The 22,893-nt window shown below is 37.9% G+C and overlaps 1 long non-coding RNA gene and 1 pseudogene across 1 annotated transcript in view; one reads left to right on the top strand and one right to left on the bottom strand.

Moving 5' to 3' along the window:
* LOC143264014 (uncharacterized) overlaps nucleotides 1-22,893 on the bottom strand; it is a 55,622-nt gene that overhangs the window by 22,775 nt on the left and 9,954 nt on the right. The window lies entirely within an intron of this gene.
* Nucleotides 16,721-22,806, top strand: LOC105663077 (uncharacterized; annotated as a pseudogene).

Genomic DNA, 22,893 nt, shown 5'->3' with positions numbered 1-22,893 from the left:
ATAAAAAGCGCAAAAAGAAAATCGTTTATCCAAATGTGCCTTCTGCTGTTCGGCCTGTTCCACATTGCGAAGATTTACCTGTACCAGTTCCACCATCAACCATACCAGACTTGGATGAAGATATGGAAATAGAAATTGGAGAATCGAAAGAATCGGACAGAAACACTCCCTCTCCCTCAGAAAAGCCACATCTCATAACGCAGTGTGATCTCAACGACTTGGTACGCGATTTGCAGTTATCGAAGGAGCAGGCAGAACTCTTAGGATCAAGATTACAACAGTGGAATTTATTGGAACACACAACGAAAGTAACGCATTACAGGTCCAGAAATAATGTCTTAGTAGAACATCTTAAAACAGAGGACGAATTACACTTTTGTACCGATATTAATGCATTAATAAGAGCATTAGGTTTTGAACATGACCCGAATGAATGGCGATTGTTTATAGATTCATCAAAGCTCAGCTTAAAAGCCGTGCTATTACATATTGGAAATAAATATCCTTCTATTCCAATCGCGTACTCCACACATAGGACAGAAAGTTATGACACTCTCAAAAAATTAATATCCCATATAAAATATGTAAGATATAATTGGAAGGTCTGTGGAGATTTAAAAGTAATAGGATTATTACTTGGCCTGCAATTCGGCTATACGAAACATTGTTGTTTCCTTTGCGAGTGGGACAGCAAGAGAGCAACATTATATTAAAAAAGATTAGCCACCACGAAAAGAACACATCCCTGGCAAGAAGAATATACAACACAACAACCTCATTAATCCGGAAAACGTTTGTCTACCACCACTGCACATCAAACTAGGTATAATGAAAAATTTCGTCAAGGCAATGGACAAATCAGGACCCGGCTTTAAATATTTGAAAGAAAAGTTTCCATCAATATCCGAGGGAAAAATAAAAGAGGGAATATTCATTGGTCTTCAGATTAGAGACCTCGTGAATGATGACAATTTCACTGCAAAACTGAATAACTTCGAAAAGGCAGTGTGGCTTGCCTTTAAAAAAAACCATAGAAAACTTTTTCGGAAATTACAGAGCAGAAAATTATGTTTCATTAGTCAATAAACTTTTAAAATCATGCAAAAAACTTGGCTGCAACATGTCACTAAAGATGCATTTTTTACATTCACATTTGAACTTTTTTCCGCAAAATCTCGGTGACGTGAGTGATGAGCATGGAGAACGTTTTCATCAAGACATTTACAAAATGGAAAAACGTTATCAAGGAAAACAATCGTGTGCAATGTTAGCGGATTATTGCTGGACTCTAATGCAGGACAACAAAGATGCGGGATACAAACGTCAGGCAAGACGAAAACATTCCTAAATTCACTCGCTGCAGGTAAGTTTCTATCGTATACATTTTATTTTTTCTATATTATAAACAGATTTCATAGGACTACCGTGGGGGTTTTAGCCGGTAAGAATCCGGCATAACCCCGCGCCCTCCCCCAGGGCCCGGGGTATCTTTCGAAGATTTCCCCCACGTTAAAAAAAAAAAAAAAGAAAAAGAAATATATAATATGTATATTAAGCCCCATCATTGATGTTGATTGCGCGTAACTACGGTACTGACTTGGCGAGGAGAGCGAGCTATGGCCGTCTGGCGGCAAAACGCCGCGTCCGTGCTCCCGGCAGATATTTTTTCGATTTACTGGAATTGCATACAGCTACAACACTTACCCCGCATAGTTTCTTCATCAGAAATATCTATAGAATTCGATACTGTATAGCGAATTCGCACTACATAAATAACTTTTTCTAAAAATGCAAAAATAATACATAGGAAATGCGTACAACGGCCGTTTTTTAGACTTTCATCAATATTTACACCTATTTAGAATTATGCAATATAACAACTATATATTCCAATTTATTCGGGACACTCTCGTCTATCTTTTAAAATTAATTTGAATGTCCTAGCTTTTTTAGTTTTCTCGCAATATCGCATTTTCTACCCAAAACACGTGTTTTTACAAAAGCTCGTGTTTTTCAAAAACTGAGGGTAACAGAGCAATTCGGTTTTCGGATTCTTGTTCAGGACGAGAAACTCTACAACGATCACCCAATGGGTATTAGAAAACAAAATTCGTGTTAAACAGTGTTATTGTGCGCGTATCCACAAGTTACGCTGAGCCAACCACAGAGTGGTTGCTGTCCACTTAAAAAAATTCGTGTTTCCGACCTGCCCCCCACTTAAAACTTTTTTCTCATATTCTACACATAATAAAGCATCATTTAAGCAAAAAAAAAAGAAAAATCGACTTTTTCAAAATTCTAGAGTGGCGTTACCCCTTAAGGAAGGATTAGCCACTTAACCGGTGCTTCGATATCCCGATTTCAGCCAACCGTTCCATATAACAACGGACGCGTCCAGGCACGCGATAGGTGCGATTTTAAGTCAGGGAGAAATCGGTCAAGATCAGCCGATAGCGTATATGTCACAATTATTGTAGGGGGCGGAAATAAACTATTCCACGATCGAAAAGGAATGCCTGGCAATCGTCTACGCCGTTCGACATTTCAGACCCTATGTATACGGACGGAAGTTCAACCTCGTTACAGACCATAGACCGTTGGTGTGGATGAGGACAGTGAAGGATCCAACGTCGAGACTCCTTCGCTGGCGGCTAAAACTAGACGAGTACGATTACAGTCATATACAAAGCGGGGAAATATAACGTAAATGCATACGCGCTATCGCGAAACCCAGTACCGGTCCTCCCTATTCATTCTAATCCATCTAATCCAAGTTGAGCAGCCGCCATCGCGGCCACCTGCACCGACCTCAAATAACGAGATGGACGAAATCGACACCGAGACATCGGACTTGGACGACGACGACAGCGATAACCGCGTCAGACAAATAATCCCAACGATAATGAACGTCCGGGACCGACTAATTATGAGACAAGATAATTTAGCCGTGTTTGTCACGGTAGATCAACATCCGTTGGACCAAGGAAGCATAGATTTAGTAAACGAAAACAAACTCCGAATACCTAGCGATTTGGGGTGCATCACTCCCCGCGTCATTAAATACGGCGCACATAACCTCATCCTATTGCCGGTAACCTTGAGCGCAGCCCAGGAACCATCTCCTGATGGCATCCTGGCGTGCATCCAATCATTGAATAGCGTTTCGGACGAATTGAAATTAACATCCATCAGCATATCGCGTACAAACTTCGCAACGGTCCCTTGGACCTACACAGCACTGGCAATCGTAGACTTGTTCGAGGGAACGGGGACAACAATATTCGCGTGTTCTAATGGAATTCGTATACCCGCACAAGACAGACGACAGGAGCTACTCACTGAAATTCACGTTTCGCCCTCAAGAGAACATAAGGGATTCGAGGAAACATATCGCAAAATTAGGGGAAAATATAATTGGCCGACTTTGAGGAATGACATCCGGATGTTGTTAAACACGTGTGCTAGTTGCCAACTACAGAAACTAACACGAATGGGAAATCGGCAATCACTTGTATTGACTGACACAGCGGGTAAAGCCTTTGACAAGGTTTCGTTTGACACAATCGGTCTTCTCCCTCGTACGAACATGGGAAATAGGCACATTTTAATCATTCAGGATCTTCTTACAAAGTATTCACTCGCCATTCCTCTCCGAGAAGCGTCGGCGGCTGAGACAGCCGACACGTTCGTAAATCACTTCATCTGCCGCTTCGGGGCACCCAAGGCGATCTTGACCGATCAAAGCGCAAATTTCAACGCATTAGTAAAAGCAATCGCGAAGAAGTTCAAAATAGCCCACTTCCAAACTACCATCTTCCTTCCCTAAGGGAATGGATCTATCGAACGATCACACGTGGCGCTGGCGGAGTATCTGAAACCATTTGTACAAAAAGAAAACTGAGATAAGTGGTTGAACTTGGCGATGTTTGGGTTTAATATCAATGTTCACGAGGGAACTCAATACGCTCCTCACGAATTAGTTTTCGGGAAACCTGCCCGGGCCCCTGCAGCAGGTGAAACTCTAGCAACAACCACGGACGAGGCATACAATGAATTTCTAGAAAACTTAGATACAAAGATTTCTCACACGATAGTAGGCGCACGAGAAAACATGGCGAGAGCACGAACGAGTGTGACGTCGGGCCTCCGACGTTGACATAGAATATAAGATACGTATGTAACCATAGAGTGTAAGACATGTATGTAACCTTAGCCGTAAGACATTATTCACGCCATGTTTAACCATAGTTAATCATATAGAGATAGGGAACAATATGTAAGCAAGTAGCGTAGGAACCGCTCGACATTCCTTTCCCACAAGATAAGTCCTTTCCTCGAACTCAATCCCATAAACATCCTCCCGATAATCCAACTCATAAACATCCTCTAACCAAATTAATCATGATACCCTTATCGACAACAGACCATAACATCCTCTCACGACAACTCCTACATCTCGTCTTACAAACATCCTTCAAGATAGACTAATCAGAATATCCTTATCGACACCTAGCCATAACATCCTCTTACATCAGCCAGAACCTTCTAGAATGATTTCCTTTGTCCTCAACCACTATAAAACCCAGCTCATTCCTTACCACCCAGAGTCAGTTGGCGCCAGTCCGCCCTAGTCTGCATACCGGTAACCTCAGTGCTAGGTAATCCTGCCTGAGGCCCGTCCAGTCATCCAGTATCACATCAGCCCAGCCTGATTCCTAGGGAGTCGTAAACGACTTACCCATTTCGTCGAGCGAGTAAGCATAAGAATATATTATAAAGGAGCAATGCACATATCTACCTATATACAATTGAGGGTTTATTATTGGAGAATATACAATTATATAATTATACTGTTGTCTTCAATCTTTAATACCTGCACGACTTGAACTATACTATCGCAACCTCCGAGCTTCCGTGATAAATCACGCAAGACGAGGCTAACAGCTACGACGAGGACATAGAAATACTTCAACGTCTCCAACAACAGCTGCTTCCACGGGACCCAGGGCCACGACGTAAGCCGGCGAGCTACGCTAACCCGAAAGCTGAGCAAAAATAATTAAAGGATACAGTCAGCGAGGCGAGTGAAATAGCATATTATTTCACTGGACACCCCTGGCCGTAACACGAGGGCTCGTCAGTATCGAGACACTCAGACACACGTAGCGAGCTTTAAGGTAGACGATCGCGTCATAGTTTTAAGTACTTCAGGACATGAGAGAAAACACGTGGAACCCTACGAGGTCGTAGAAGTGTCATCGAGTGATGTCATTAAGACAAGCGTGAGTGGAAAGACGAGAGCGATACGAACGGATTGTGTGAGAATGTTTGAAAAGACATCCACCGCGGCGGTTCATATCGTAACTAAAACATCCCCAGTCGAAACACCCCCATCTATAACCATAACAAACCCTGGTAATATAAGCGTGATCAGAGCAGAATCATGGCATTCGAGCATCAGACAGTATACCCGCAGCATCGCAGTGTTCTTGCTAGCTTTACTCGTGACAATATCAATAATGGGAAAACACACCGGGCTACAGCCAGCATTCCCGAAGAAGGCTGACTGGAACTATTCAGCACAGGAGTGCCTCATCGCCAGGGCAGCTATGCCGCGGGGTCTCCACATGCAGTGCATCAGGAATATCCGGGAGCTAAATATACAAGACATATATCCGATCGTGGAAATAGAGAACATTGGGCCCCAAATTCACTACAATATTCATTAAGAAGATATATATATTTTTAACTATATTTTGTAAAAAATAAAAAAAAAAAAGAAGAAAGAAGAGAAATTTTAATTTATTTTTTTTGTATTATATAAATAAATTCATTTTGTTGATTATTTCTGATAAATAACGGTGTACAAATTTATTACCCGTATAATTAAATTAATAACACGAAAAAAAAAAGGGAAAGGACATAAATAATATATACATTTTATTAACAATGCTTCAATGAACAAAACGACGCCATATTAGTATTGTCGAAATGTCGAGAAGAGCAGGCAAGAAAGTCTTATTAAGAAATCTTAAAGCTAAAATGAAGAAGAATTTAAGCCAGGTAAATCAAAATATATTAAAATATACACATATATAATTAAACAGATCATAATTTTCATATAATTCAGGAAGAATCCACTAATAAGTGGAAACTGATCGAAATTGAAATACCCGATCCCCCGTTCAAAGAATATAAACAAATAGACAATCCTCAGGACCCAAGGCGAAAATACTGGAAATCGCTATGGCTGTTCGGGCGAGGAGCTGTATCACCAAGGAACAGCAAGGACAACTGTCGCTGTACGAAATGCATAATTGACAAATTCGCCAAACAACAGTCTCTGGAGGACCAGAGACCTTCATAAGGGGGAAGGTGTAACATCCCTGGCAGAGTTTTTTTACTTTTCATCACCAACATGGCAGTTCTGTGCTCAATTCAATTACCCACCAATAGTTTAGTTACCGACAATAATAAACTGTTACCGACGGTACATTATACATATATCAGTTATCCTGTGTATTTAGCTTTGACAGTCGGTAATCATTAGATATATATATATATATATCAATATTCTTAATTTTAATCATTATTTTATGTTTCTAATTTAAAAAGAGTTGTTGTAATATGTGAATTTACAATAGTCGTAATACACAAAATGGTACTCGTCGCGCCATCTACTGGTTGTCGACGATTTCGTACAACGAGACAAACTCGAGCGAACGCGAGCATAGTGCCGCATGCCTCGCGTATATACTCTAAGCACATACTATACTTCGTGGAGTCAGACTATGCTGTACTGTACTCTACACTTTTTCTTGCCTGTAAGACTCCAAGGTGAGCGGACGCACTACCGACTATGGCTTATACCACTTACATATAAATATATTCATTATTAATATTAACCTCAGTGTTGTTTATTGATCCACACAATCCAACAAGAGTAATATGTTTCATTAAATTAATCAAATGTTAAGTTAATTTATTTAAAACAAGTTAATGTATTATTTTATAGGCTATTGTAATAAATGTATTCCGCAATGCTATGTGCCTACGTGCTGCGAAGCTAGCCCCGAATTTCCTGGAATCCTAGCAAAGCTTAGAGAAGGATAGAAATACATTTTATAATTTCGATATTATTAATTATCAAAAAATATTAGTTGAACAAATCAGTTAATGCAAATCAGTTAATCAGAGTATATTGTAAATTATAATATTATTCAATGGAATGTTCTAGAAGCATCCTATGCTTATACATTTAGCTCCGATCCGTATAGAAGTCGTGCGTAGTACATAGAAAGAGATAGAAAATGCAATTTCATTAAAACTCTATTAAATTACTATTTTTATGTCAGGAATATAAACCATTATGTAGAATGTGATATTAATAATGTAATTAAATCGTTCGTTTGTACAATTAATGTCTAATTACGAATTTATACGATAATTATATATTTCGACGTTATGGGGGTTTTCCGAGAATTCGCCAGGCTGGCGAGTATAAAAGGCCGAGCGGAGTTCGCTAAAATCGCAGAACAGTTTTCGAAGTCGAGCCAGCTAGAACTCTCCTGGATAAGTATAACCGGAACAGTTTTCGCTGTGAAGAGCCGCAACGATTCTTAATACTTGACTGGTAAAGCGGGTATACGCCATTTGGATACTTGGTCGTGGGTCGTTCTAGTAGCCAGTGAACAACAGGCTCCCCATTCAAACAGTCTCGTATCTGAAACTCCTTTAGGAGAGTGCTATACTTAGCGCCAAGAAAGGCTAAGATATCGAAACGATAGCCCTCAGCTACTCAAATTTGATTTTTCGTCGGATTGCTAACGCGCCGTCAGATTCTCGGAGTTCGCTCTGGGTAGTTTCGTAGCCAGCTAACGCAGGCTTCCCATTTGAGCGGCTTGGTCTCTGAAACCCGTGTCTTTTGGGTGGCAGTTCAGCAATCACGATTTTATATTAGAATCAATTGATTTGCTACCCTGTTGAACTTATACTGTTCACCCTTTTCCTGTATCGTTGGGTCGTTCTAGCAGCCAGTGAACAACAGGCTCCCCAATTAAGCGATCTGGTTTTGGCTGTCAGTGTTCGTTTTGACGAAAAGGGTCATGGACAATTAGTTGTCAAGACAAATTAAGAAAGAGTAACTGTTCCGAGTAATTAATTCATTTAGATTCAAATAAATTTTGAACTTGAATTAGTAAAAGAATATTGTTCTGTCATTAGCGTAATCTCAGTAGTCGACTACACCGCGTTAGATATCAGATAAAATCATTAATCTGTCTAACTTTGCGAAAGCGTATTTAGGTACACTTAGAGAATCACACTTAAGTCGTGTTCCTCGCTGCGGTAGACTATCACGCGCTAATATTAATAATTCCGTAAAGAATACTCATTATATAAACTACAAACGTATCAATCAAGATAAACTTTGTAATTGCGATAGCGTTCGAAACCAAGAATCAAATCTTATAGAAAACCGAATTCAGTTAATTATATAAAAGCGAAGTCAGACTTAGGTACGAAATAAAATAAAGTATTAACTAGCGAGAATCAGATTTAGTTAGATTCACAATTATCTATTACATATTGTTTAATTTACCAAGTTCTATTATTTCTATTATCAATATTATATCAAAGTCTATTTAGTTTCTTTTGATCAAACCAGTATACTTTTCATATTTTGTTGTTATTTGTTACTTGTTATTTGTTAAATTCATCATCTTTGTTATTTTATTGAATAAACCTTATTGTTGAAAGATATTGACCTGTGGATTTCACTCCTTAACCGCACACCACACGAATCCCACAATCTTTATAATTTAGTTATTTTCCAAAACGAATCGTTCAGTTGGTAAAAGCCGCTCTTTACCTTACTAGCGCTAGTAATTATCTGAATCTAGGTGCCAGAGTCGTTACAATTTCATAGTAGCCGTTACGAAATCAGTTGGCTGTTGTACAGTGTTATTTCGTATTATTTAATATCTATATTATTGAAAATCGTTTTGTTAGCGTTCGTTATATTTATTATATATTGTTTATTTATTATGTTACGTTCCGAACAGGAATATTTTTCAAAATTTCTTTTGTAGTTCTCACCGACCGGATGTGTATCGATAATGCGTATTGCATTCTGGAACACCCTGATCGAACGCAGTAACGGTCTTTGTTACTGTTATTAGATAGACTATCTTCTGGCGACTAAACTAAGATTGTTAATATGACACATTCCTTCCTTGAAATCAACGTGGTCCCACGGCCAAAATCTTAGATCATTTCATTTCTCCGAACCGCCAAATATAAACGGAAGTCACACTCGTGTGGTCCGATAACGCCAAGCGTTCTGGAATGTTCCTCAAGAGCTCGCGACGCAATATAAAATTGTAATAGAAATTGTCTTTGTAACATTACAATATTATATAAATTGCCCATAGTATTTCATTATACCGTTATTATAAATACGCACACGTCAATCAGTCGTACAATAGTCACAGTACCGGGCGCAATTTGACTTTAACCCTTAATTAGGCGCATGGGGTCAGGGCCACTTTAAATTGAAAAAAAAATGTTTTACAGTGCTTACCGCGCGCTCACGCTTTTTCTAGCTTCCTCACTCCCCGCGGGGTACGCAAATTAGTCGCGTCCAGAACATCAACACGTGCGCACGTATCGCTGCTCTCTAGAGCGCTGACCCCATGCGACCAGTTACGTTACATTTTTTGGCGGATGTTAATTTTTACTTTTGTGTTTTCTTTTAGTTTATATTAGGATATTGTGTATTATTTTTCTTTGTATGTGTGTATTTCTATACTGCGTAATTGCTTTATGTATTTTTGAGTTTATTTTGATCCTTTTACCTTTTTTCAGTTTTTTACTGATTTGTAATGTCTAACGAAAGACAAATATTGCAATGGCTGGAGGTAGTGTCCGATGAAGAGCAAGATGTAGCTGGTTCGGATTCGGAAGACGAAACGGTAAACGATACCGCTATTGATAGTGCTCATGATTCAGAAAGCGAAATTGAAGAGTCCGAAAATATTCAAGACATCCCTGAACCATCGGAAGGTAACTATTTTTTATCTCGACATACTCAGAGAAATGGCCTGAAAGTGAAATGGTCTAAAGTACCATTATCGAAAGCAGTAAGGACCCGAGCACAAAATATTATTCTTCACTTACCGGGAGTCAAAGCGTATGCAAGAAACGCCAAATCTCCCCTTGAATGCTTCCAATTGTTCTTTGACAGTGATGCTATTGAACTTTTGGTCACAAATACCAATTTATATATTGATAAAATAAAGGAAAAGTTCGGAAGAGATCGTGATGCAACCTCTACTGATGATACGGAAATTAATGCATTTTTGGGCTTACTGATTATGGCTGGAGTCCTAAAAGGGTCGCACTTGAATTTTATTGATTTATGGGCACAAGATGGATCAGGCGTAGAAATGTTTCGGCTAACAATGTCTTATAAACGTTTTCTATTTTTGTTGAGATGTCTGCGATTTGATAATACGTCAGATCGAGCGGAAAGACTAAAAATTGATAATATGGCAGCGATAAGATATTTGTGTCAAATTATAGAGAGTAAGTTTTTATCTGCTTATTGCCCCGGCGAGAATGTAACTATCGATGAACAGTTGGTTGGTTTTCGTGGTCGCTTTAGAGGGAAGGTTTACATGCCTAATAAACCAAACAAGTACGGAATAAAAGTTCAAGCAATGGTGGACTCGAAAACATATTACTTGTGCAAGTTTGAAGTTTATTCTGGAAAACAACCAGATGGAGAATATCAGATATCCAATTCTCCAGATGAGATTGTAAAACGTCTAGTTGAACCAATAAAACGCAGCGGTCGAAACATAACAACTGACAATTGGTACACAAGTACAAAACTGGCTAAGGAGTTGCTAACGCCTGAATATAAATTGACTCTTGTTGGTACATTGAATAAAAGGAAGCCTGATATCCCAACTGAATTTTTGCCAAACAAAAATAGACCAACATGTAGTTCAGTTTTCGGATTTCATAATCAAATGACTATAGTCTCATATGTTCCTAAGCCAAGGAAAGCTGTTGTTTTACTTTCCACCATGCACAATGATAACGCCATTGACGAAACAACAGCCAGAGCTCAAAAGCCAGAAATAATTACTTATTACAATAGCACCAAAGGTGGTGTGGATTGTAATGACCAACTTTGCAGCAATTATAATGTTGGAAGAAGAACAAAGAGATGGCCACTGGCTGTATTTTTTCATCTTATAAACTTATCTGGCATCAACGCATTTGTCATACACAAAGCGAATACTGATAAGAGTATCACACATACAAGACGGATTTTTTTGAAAAAATTAGCAGCAGCACTTGTGGAAGATCACCAAAAACGTCGCATACAACTACGTGCTGTACCAACGACAACAAAGAAACGGCTCCGCGAAGTTCATGATGTGGACGAGACGGTACAACAATCGACAGCTAAGCGCGAGCGCTGTTCATCATGTCCTAGAAAGGACGACAAAAAAGTGCCAACAAAATGCTTCAAATGTCATAAATTTATTTGTCAGCAACACTCGAGGGTTTACTGCGTCGGGTGCAGAACAGAAGAATCCGCTGATGAGACTGATTAATTATTTTTTTTAAGTTGATCTCGGCCATGCCAAAAAAAATGAGTTTAAAGAGAGGATATATATTTTATATTTTTTTATTACATATAATGTTCCAGTTATGTTTTCGTTTCTTAAAGTTTATTATATTAAAGAACTATATTAATTACTATAAAATACATTAAGTTTTATTTCTTTTTGACACTCCTTTCCCAATGTTTTTTTAGGGTCCCTCAAGACCCCATGCGCCTAATTGGTGATTTTTTTAATGCGCCTAGTTAAGGGTTAATAATTGTATACCGAAATAGATAATGTTTCATTCTAAATTTTTATAATGTGTACAGATTAACATTTTATACTGTATTGATTATGTATGTAAAATTATTCAATAGCTAATTAACAATCCATAGCTCAAGAGTAAAGGAAAGAACTATATAGGAAGAGAGAAAGATAAGAGCTGGACAAGGGAGGAACACATGCATCCACCATCGCCACCTAATTAACGAATCACGGTCTCTTACGCATTGGCCTCGCAGCCTAATTCGTTAGGCGCATATCAATGCAACATAAACAATTTCGGAGTGGGCCCACTCTGGTCTTCTCCGAGAGGTGCAAGTTGCGACACTCTTCGGTGTATAATCGTGAGGTGCGTGTCGAGGGTCCGTGAAGTGGTTTAGAGACGACTTTGTTCTTGAATTTGTTAACTACTTGACATACAATGACGTCTCTGAGACGTCATCCATTTCATGTGCCATTGTAGACTCTGACGTCTCCGAGACGTCAAGAACTGTTTTTGGCTAAAACCGGACAGTATATTATTGAATTAGATGTTTCGTTCGTGCATCGATGCTGTTTTGTTTAGATTGTTGAAGATACATTCCCCCTCTCATCAGTACCGATAACAAAATCGCATCGGCAAGTAGGTCAATATAAAAAATCGCAATGAAAATGGTAATCAGTATAGCAGTGAGCTCGCACGCATCTGAATTTTGTAATAGCACGTATCTGAATTTTGTAAAAATCAGAAATAGTTATCCCAACATGTTTGAGTTGAATGCATTATATGAAAGTGACGATGAAAATCTATTAGGCTGCTCTACTGGTGATAGTGAAATTGAAAATGGTCATCAAAGTGTTCATACTGTTGGGTATTCAAGTGATGCTTCAAATTCAAGTGAATCTACTTCTATTCAACAAAGAGTGCGTAAACGTGCACGACCTATTTCGAGCAGTGAAGATTCTGACGCAGAGGGTGAATGGAATTGGAAAAAAGAGGAAAATATTGTCAGTATAAAACAATTTACAGCAACTTCCGGTATCAGTTGTTCAGTTCTACAAAGATTGGGTATAAATGGAACAACTCTGTGTGTTTTCAAAGAAGTATTATGCGATGATTTTTTTCAAATAATAGTTAGAGAAACGAATAAATATGCAGCACAAACGAGAATGGAGGAGGATTCGAAAATGAAGGAAGAGTGGTATCCAGTAACAAAGGATGAACTTACTGCATATTTTGCGTTATGTATTATCATGTCGCAAACAAAAAAATCTAAAATAGACATGTATTGGTCGAAAAGGAAAATAATAGAAACACCCATATTTTCGCAAGTTATGCCTCGTAAACGTTTTTTGGCTATATCGCACTACCTACATTTCGTGGCTAATACGACGATTTCTGCAGAAGACAGAATACGAAAGGTTCGACCCGTGGTGGATTTCTTGAATGCCAGGTTCCAAGAGTTATACACACCGGAAGAAAATATAGTCATAAACGAATCCCTGATGAAATTCAGAGGACGACTAAATTACGTCCAATACATAACACCCAAACGAGTGAGATTTGGAATCAAATTTTATAAATTATGCGAATCCAATTCTGGATATTGCTATCGTTTTAAAATATACACAGGACAAGACGCACTTCAAAGAAGTAATGAACCTGTATCAGAGAGTATTGTCATTCAACTAGCCGAACCCATTTTAGGGAAAGGATATACCTTGTTCCTAGACAATTGGTATTCCTCTCCTAATTTATACAAAATCTTGCAAGCAAAGAATACGAATGTTGTTGGAACTGTAAGAAAAAATCGGAAAAATATGCCAAAGGAGCTGGCATCGTACAAGCTAAAAAAAGGAGAAGTAAGAACACTGTCTTGTAGAGGTATCCTGGCCTTACGCTGGCATGACATATACGTAATAAGCACGAAACACTCTAGAGCAGGAATGGTTGATACGGGGAAAATAAGAAGAAAAAAGGGAGGTGAAGAAGAAACCGTATTGAAACCGACCTGTGTTTTGGAGTACAATCGTGGAATGGGAGGTGTCGACAAGCAAGACCAACGTCTTGCATGTTTCCCTCTCATGCGAAAGTGTTTGAAAGGATACAGAAAAATATTTTTTTATATGTTTGATATTGCTATCTATAATGCTTATGTATTATATTCCAAGTTGCCTACGTCACAAAAGCAATCGATTGTAAATTTCCGATTGAATCTTGCAGAAGATATGCTCTGTAATTTGTCACTTCCGAACTATTCTACACGCGGCAGACCGACACAAAGTGAAAGCCCGACTCGGTTACAAGCAAAACATTGGGCACATTTTCCTGAACGCATACCTGCGACAAATAAAAAGCAACATCCTGCAAAAAGATGCCATGTGTGTATGAAACACAATATAAGGAGTGAAACGATTTGGCAGTGTAAAACATGCCTCGTTCCACTACATATTCCTCAATGCTTTGAGAAGTATCACACGTTAAAAAACTATTAAATTATTATTTTATGGTATTAATTAATTATCAACCTTATTAAATGTTATAAAGCATGTAAATTTCAAAATAAAACGTCCTGTTTCTGAGCTTGTATATGAGTGTTCCTAAATGGCCAAATTAATTGGTATTCTACGGACGCGTCGACGCGCATTTTATTTGTATGTCAAGTGGTTAAAGTGCAAAATTCAGACAAGGAATCTATCTTCACGTAAAGCTTTCACGTTAATAATCACGTTAAATTTTTAATTCAATATATTATTTTATTTTTCCATTCAATTATATTCAACTTCATTCTTTTTAATTTTTAAAGTATAATTTTATTTTATAGTTTATTTGAATTCAGCAATTGGTAAATTTCAAAATTCTCATTGGTGGAGCGCTTATATGTGTGTGTGTGTGTGTGTGTTCTTCCTAGGAATCAGGCGCAGCCGTCATTTCACATTTTACAAGAGGTTGATTTATTCTAAATTCATACAAGTACAGATATTTCGGTGAGTTGTTTCCTTTATTCTTGCAGCTATTTTATGAATTTTTCGCCAAGTAAATCAGTAATTAATTATTTAACTTTGGGATTTCCCTCACTGGATTATAATTTTATTTTGTATTTAAGTAATTGTTTCTCCTTCAAATCTCCTTCAAATTGCGCGTCTCGGATATTTACAATATTTCTGTTCAGTTCATTGTAATTCACATTATATTATATACGCTACCATTTTAATCGTTTCATATTTTATAAAATATAATCTTTGAATATTTTAATTAGTTTGAATTACATTTCTTTAATTGCCTCCGTCATTTCCTCTAAACATTGCGATCTTGTGAAAGGGCCCGTATGGGACTAGCGTGTCTCCGGATCCACAAAAACATTAAGTCCCGTTAACAATTAATTTTGTTAGGGCAAACAAACCTTCGAGGCTTTATACGCGCGCTTCCCGCACGTAACAATTATACAATATCGTTACTTATTGTGTTTATTATATATCGTGTATTCATTGTTATTATCTATTATATATTTATTATATTATTGTGTATTATATATCGTCGATTATTCTCGTCAATTATCGTCGTCGTTACTGTATTACGAATTGTATACTTTTTGTTTTCGTAAATAAATAATTTAATTAATCCCAATTCTATTTGTTATTTCTATTATTTCCTTACCTTTTCAACAAATTTTTCAACAAGTTGTTCAGATGTTAACAACTTTATAAACAATCACAAAGCGTCGAAGTACTACCAAGAAATGTAGTGTTAAGATTTTCGGGTAGGACAAAATTATAAGACACTAATGGTTAGTTAACTACAGACAGTTGTTGTATCTAAATGCGTTCATGTGTTTCGTACTGTAAATTCTCTGCTGTAGTGATTTCTTTATTATAAAACATAAAAACATAGGAAACGTTAGTAAAAACATTTAAACTTAAAGAATGCCACGTGGTAATCGTTTATCTGAGGAGGAAAAAATAGAAATTCTTCAAAGAAGAGCAGAGGGAGAGAATTTAAAACAAATTTCACTAAAAATGAAAAGAAGTAGATGTGTAATTCGTAATTTTTTAAATAATCCAAAAAATTAGAAGACGATCATCCCTTACATCGAGAGATAAAAGAGCAATTTTAACGTGCGCATCAAATTCAGCTCTTACACCTAGACAAATTTTAGCAGAATGTCGTTTGAACGTATCTGTAAAGACTGTACAATGAGTTATACAAAAGGCACAGCACTTGAAACGGAAGAAATTTGCTGTTAAACCACCTTTATCGGTAATACACAAACAGCGTCGACTGGATTTTGCTGTTAATCATCTGCAGTGGAAGAAAAAGTGGCGAAAAGTGTTATTTACTGATGAAAAGAAAATGAATTTAGATGGACCTGACGGTTGGAAATATTATTTTCACGATATACGAAAGGAAAAAAGAATTTTAAGTCGCCGTCAGTGTGGTGGAGGATCTGTGATGTTGTGGCCAGGCGTTGGGTATAACGGGAAGACTGAAATTAAAGGGGAACACCACTGTGACACTTTCAAAAAATCGAATTTTTGTTTGGCTTTAAAAAATCCTTTAGACCCTCAAAAATATAATACCAATTCGTTTACAGCTAAAAAATTTTTTTTTAGAAGGTTTTTAAGCGTTTTTCTAAGAGCTCCCTAAAAGCCGAAAAACGCTGTCGGTAACACAACTCTGTTATTTTTAGTTTCTTCCTCATTTAATTTTATTATTCTTTGAAATTAAGTTACCGACTGAAATTAGTTCTCTTTCTATCATATAGGTGCGCTGAAAAAAAAAAAAATTCCATCAGATGTAGCGTCTGTAAAACCGTTGAGAAGACGCCGCTGCTTCCCTCGCATTTTCGGAGCGTGCGTCTGTTCGTGTATAAATTTATTGTTTTTTCACGAATAACAGTGTTATTTTTTACTTGTTTAAGTCATGTCTCTACCAAAAGTGTACGATAATAAAAAAGGTGATCGGGGTACTTATAGATCAAGACTAAGAAGCAAGATAACTAATCGTAAGCCTCCTAACCCCAGTGAGATTGAGAAAAATGACAATTTTGTTAGCAGCTCTGCAAAAAAACTTAAACTGTTAAAAGATGCTTATGATGTAAGTGTTGATAGTACTTTTTCTTATCGGATTGTGTGTTTATCAATGGTTTTAAATACCATTTCAACGTTGGTGCAGTGTAAAACATGTGGCGGGGACGTTCATTTCACAGAGTCAAGTACACGTGGCTTAGGATTAAAAGTTGTTGTTAATTGTGAAAATTGTGCTCAGCAATCAATTAATTCGTGCCCATTAATAAACAATGCCTACGAAATAAATTGAAGAGTGATATTTGCTATTAAACTTATTGGTGTCGGCTTGAATGGCATTATCAAGTTTTGCGTATTCATGGACTTACCTCGCCCCATATTTCAATCTTTTTATGACAGAGTTTTGAGAAGTCTCGTTGTTGCTACATCGGCTGTTCGTGAAATTTCTTGCAAAAAAGCTGCAATTCAAGAAAAAAATATGTCGATTGAGAAGGGCGAAACCGAAGGTGTCACTGTGTCTGGTGACGGTTCTTGGCGCAAGCGAGGATTTTCATCTTTGTACGGTATCGTTTCATTGATTGGCTGGTACACTGGTAAAGTACTTGATATAATAGTAAAGTCGAAGTATTGTAAAGCTTGCGAAACATGGGCATCAAAAGAAGGTACTGCTGAATTCGACGAGTGGTCATTGAGTCATGCTAACGAATGCCAAACCAATCACGAAGGCTCCTCTGGCAAGATGGAAGTTGATGGAGCTGTTGAAATGTTCGCGCGTTCGCAAGATGTTACGTTCCGAACAGGAATATTTTTCAAAATTTCCTTTATAGTTTTGACCGACCGGATGTGTATCGATAATGCGTATTGCATTCTGGGAACACCCTGATCGAACGCAGTAACGGTCTTTTATGTTATTAGATAGACTATTTTTTGGCGACTAAACTAAGATTGTTAATATACCACATTCCTTCCTTGAAATCAACGTGGTCCCACGGCCAAAATCTTAGATCATTCTACTTCTCCGAATTGCCAAATATAAACGGAAGTCACACTCGTGTGGTCCGATAACGCCAAGCGTTCTGGAATGTTTCTCAAGGGCCCGCGACGCAATATAGAATTGTAATAGAAATTATCTTTGTAACATTACAATATTATATAAGTTGCCCATAGTATTTCACTATACCGCTATTATAAATACGCATACGTCAATCAGTCGTACAATAGTCGCAGTACCGGGCGCAATTTGACTTTAATAATTGTAAACCGAAATAGATAATGTTTCATTCTAAATTTTTATAATGTGTACAGATTAACATTTTATACTGTATTGATTATGTATGTAAAATTATTCAATAGCTAATTAACAATCCATAGCTCAAGAGTAAAGGAAAGAACTATATAGGAAGAGAGAAAGATAAGAGCTGGACAAGGGAGGAACACATGCATCCACCATCGCCACCTAATTAGCGAATCACGGTCTCTTACGCATTGGCCTCGCAGCCTAATTCGTTAGGCGCATATCAATGCAACATAAACAATTTCAGACTAGGCCCACTCTGGTCTTCTCCGAGAGGTGCAAGTTGCGACACTCTTCGGTGTATAATCGCGAGGTGCGTGTCGAGGGTCCGTGAAGTGGTTTAGAGACGAGTTTGTTCTTGAATTTGTTAAAGTGCAAAATTCAGACAAAGACTCTATCTTCACGTAAAACTTTCGCGTTAAATAATCACGTTAATAATCACATTAAATTTTAATTCAATTTATTATTTTATTTTTCCATTCAATTATATTCAAGTTTATTCTTTTTAATTTTTAAAGTATAATTTTATTTTATAGTTTATTTGAATTCAACAATTGGTCATTTTCAAAATTCTCATTGGTGGAACGCTTACATGTGTGTGTGTTCTTCCTCCAGAAACCAGACGCAGTTGGTATTAAACATTTTACAAGAGGTTGATTTATTCTAAATTGTTAGTAAAATAGTAAAATTAAACGTGGCGGGCGTTTATATAGTGTGAACATAGGCGTGCGTTTGCGTTGCGTTCTTTCTTTTCCTTTTGTCGTCTTGCGCTTAGTTCAGTTCAGTCCTCTTCTGTAATGGATATACGTGTGTTAGATATCTCACACAAGGTTTTTAATATTTACTGATAATATTGAAATGTGGATAAATGTTTGTTGATAGAAAATTAGTTTATTGCGAAAGCGATTTGCGTTATTATGTGATATTGAATCTTGTACTGGCTGGTTTTTTGAGGTAAATAAAAAAAAAAAAAAAAAATATCTAATATAAATTCATACAAGTACAGATATTTTGGGTGAGTTGTTTCCTTTGTTCTTCCAGCTATTTTATGAATTCTTCTGCAAGTAAATCAGTAGTTAATTATTTAACTTTGGGATTTCCCTCACTGGATTATAATTTTATTTTGTATTTGGGTAATTGCTTCTCCTTCAAATCTTCGAATTGCGCGTCTCGGATATTTACAATATTTTTGTTTAATTCATTGTAATTCACATTATATCATATACGCTACCATTCTAACCATTTCATATTTTATTATACAAAATATAATCTTTTGTATATTTTAATTATTTTGATTTACATTTCTTTAATTGCCTCCGTCATTTCCTCTAAACATTGCGATCTTGTGAAAGGGACTAGCGTGTCTCCGGATCCACAAAAACATAAAGTCCCGTTAACAATTAATTTTGTTAGGGCAAACATATCTTCGAGGTTTTATACGCGCGCTTCCCGCACGTAACAAAGAGCTTTATGGCCTTAAATATTCTAATTATGTGGGCGATGGCGACAGTAAAACCTTCAAAGGAATCGTGGAAAGTCAACCATACGCAAATTTTAGAGTAAAAAAAAGGAGTGTGTCGACCACGTTCAAAAAAGAATGGGTTCACGATTGCGATAAATGAAAAAAAAAAAAAACGAAAGGCCTCGGAGGTAAAGGCAAGTTAACTGGAAAGTTAATCGACGAGTTAACAATTTTTTATGGCCTTGCGATTCGCAGAAATGTCGATTCTGTAGAAAAAATGAGAAAAGAAATTTGGGCAACATTAAAGCATAAGATTTCGACAAATGACAAGCCCCAGCATCGGAGAAGAATCTTGGTGCTCTTGGCAACGCTCGAAAGCTCAAAATGACCTAAAAAATTACAATCACAAACCAGCTATATGTGATCAAGTTTATAAAGCAGTCTTGCCGATTTATCAAGATCTTAGCAGAGATGATCTGCTTGAGCGCTGTTTGGGTGGATATACTCAAAACAGAAATGAGAGCTTCAACAGTGTAGTGTGGGCGATCGCTCCAAAAAGTAGTTCTGGCGGTAAAATGTTGGTCGATATTGCAGCTGATATTGCTAAAATGACATTTAACGACGGTCTGCTATCCCTTGCTCAAGTTTTGGAAACAATTGGTGTGAAAATCGGGCCTAATTGTTACAATTTCTGCGTTGAAAGTGATGCCACAAGAATTTCTCTCGCAGAGTGCTCGATGACAAATGCGGCAAAAGAGGCTCGAAGGGGCAATTTGGCAGCTTGTAAGGCCAGTGTGACGATCTGCGAATCGTCTTGAGTTAGTTTTAAGATAATATTTTGTTTATTTATGTTACAGTATTTTTCCTTATTATATAGAGTCATTAGTCGTTTAATTCAATATCTTGTATTTCGGCGGAATCTTTATAAAATGCGTGAAATGCGATGTCAGAAATTCCAGAGTCTCTAAAAAGTTCGAGTCAAGTTTAAAATTAGAAAAGTGCAGCGTGGTTTGTTCAACCTCTATAAATTCATTCATTCAATCAAATTATATTCTTTCACGTCTCTCTCCTCGGGATCTGCGATTTCGATGTGTCGTGTGATAATCCACCTTAGGGTAGGAGTGAAAATGTCACACATATATTCCCGGCGAAAAATTAAAGAATGCGAATCCGAGCGTTATACTTCCAAAAATGTCCGTGAGCGTAAAGACCAGTAGAGTCGCGCTTTCCGCGGATAAGGAAGTCCTATTATTGCAGATAAATCCCAAGTACGCGAGAGAGAGAAAATCTAATTTCAATGGGCGGCGCATGATTCGCCCCACCAGGCAGCGACCAGCCGCGGAAATCTAGTCACCGCGCCGCGCGCAACGCTCCCCACTCGGGAGACTACTCCCACCGCGATTCAATTGAGAAACCACGGTGACTCGCGAGAGAGCTCACTCTCAGTCAGTGGACTTCAATTCCGACCTCCGGACAGGTCACATCTCCGGACCCGCGCAAAGGGTCACATCTCCGGCATTTCTGACTTAGTCCATTTTATTTTCCGGCGATTAGGACTTAGTCTATTTTATTTTTCGGCGAGTTAGGACTTAGTCTATTTTATTTTTCGACGAGTTAGGACTTAGTCTCATTTTATTTTCCGACGATCAGAACTTAGTCTCAATCCATTTTATTCCAATTCGAACTTAGAATTATTCTGATTTATTCCAATACGGACTTAGAATTATTCCGATTTATTCCAATACGAACTTAGAATCATTCCGATTTATTTCACTTCGGACTTAGAAATATTCCGATCTATTTCATTTCGAACTTAGAATTATTCCGATTAATTCCGATTCGAACTTAGATATTTTTCCGAATTTATAAAGCGACACTTTGAAATATTTTCTGTTCTCCGACTTCGAACTCAGAATTATTTTCCGATATTCATTTTTGTACTTAGAACTATCATTGCGTTACCGTGCGACCTTAGATTTAGTTGATTTTGTGTACTTGTATTATTTTTCCGATATATATATTGTAAATTGGAATTTCTCCTACTTATTTCACATCCTTCATCTCGCGTTTTAGCCATTACGGTTTTCTAAATCTTCCGTCAAATGGTTTTGTCTAGTTGCATTCATTTCGAGTTTTCTGCAATTCGGTTCGCGAATCATTGCTCATCTTAAAGGGTAAAATAAGGTGAATAATTAGATAGAGTCAAGCTTGTTAAACCAGGAACGCGGAGAACCAAATACGTGTTTGCGACTCTCGGCTCTGTTTTCATAGATCAATCCTCTCCTTGACAAACGTCTCGGTGGTGTCTGGACGCGCCGCACGCCGACGACTTTCCATTGTTTCCTAAAATATCCGAAGTGGTGTCTGGACGAGCCGCACGCTTCTATCCTTGCACCCAAACAAGGGCTCTGGTGACTGGACGCGCCGCACATTGCCCTTGTCCTCTCAACTACCTGAGGGTCATAAACGCGGGTTACGCGGTCGACCCAGTAATAGGATTTGTTAGTCGATTGAGCAATAGTGGATTACAACTTATTTTATCCTATTTTACATTTTGTACGAGTACGGTTTTCTTTCCGGTGATTCAAATTAATTATAAATTCAGCCGCGGGAGAGATAGAAATTCTCGGTACTTCGAATACACCTAAAATAATCAGCGAGACGCAGCTGCGCGAAGTAAATAATATCAGATTCATTCGTCCGGACAACAAGCCGCGTCAGGCGAAATCGAACCCTGCGTTATCGCTCCGCTCGTCGACGCTCTCCAACGTGGTCGCTACGGAACATAAACAAATTTCTTCGACAGTCGTCACAGAGTCTGTCGATTCCTGGAATCTTCATCGCATCGATTTCAAGGCGACATATCCGCCGTTAGAAAATATTCCTCCAGTGGACCCCAGATACAATTGTTATCGTGTGAAAACGCTCACAGCGGCGCAAAATTTTCCGTTAAATAAATTTTCTTCCCCGGAGTCCTGGTCGGAACGACGGACGAAAGTGCCGCGTGACCAAAAGCCTGCAAAAATTCGTTTCTAATCCCACAAGATTTATTCCGCATAATCTGTATCACGCCAGGACGTGACACCAGAAACAAAGCGTATATCAACACAGAAGGGCAACTGTATGGGGCTGGCATTGCTGATTAGTGGTATGTAAAAAATGTCTAAAGTTATTGAGAAGTTATTGATACCAAAAACTTTAAACGCGTTTTTCTCGAAACCGTGTTTTTGAAA

Source organism: Megachile rotundata, chromosome 2 (assembly GCF_050947335.1).
Source record: "Megachile rotundata isolate GNS110a chromosome 2, iyMegRotu1, whole genome shotgun sequence".
NCBI classification, from domain to species: Eukaryota; Metazoa; Arthropoda; class Insecta; order Hymenoptera; family Megachilidae; genus Megachile; species Megachile rotundata.
Note: the sequence above shows the minus strand (reverse complement) of the source record. Positions and strands in the feature narration are given on the sequence as shown.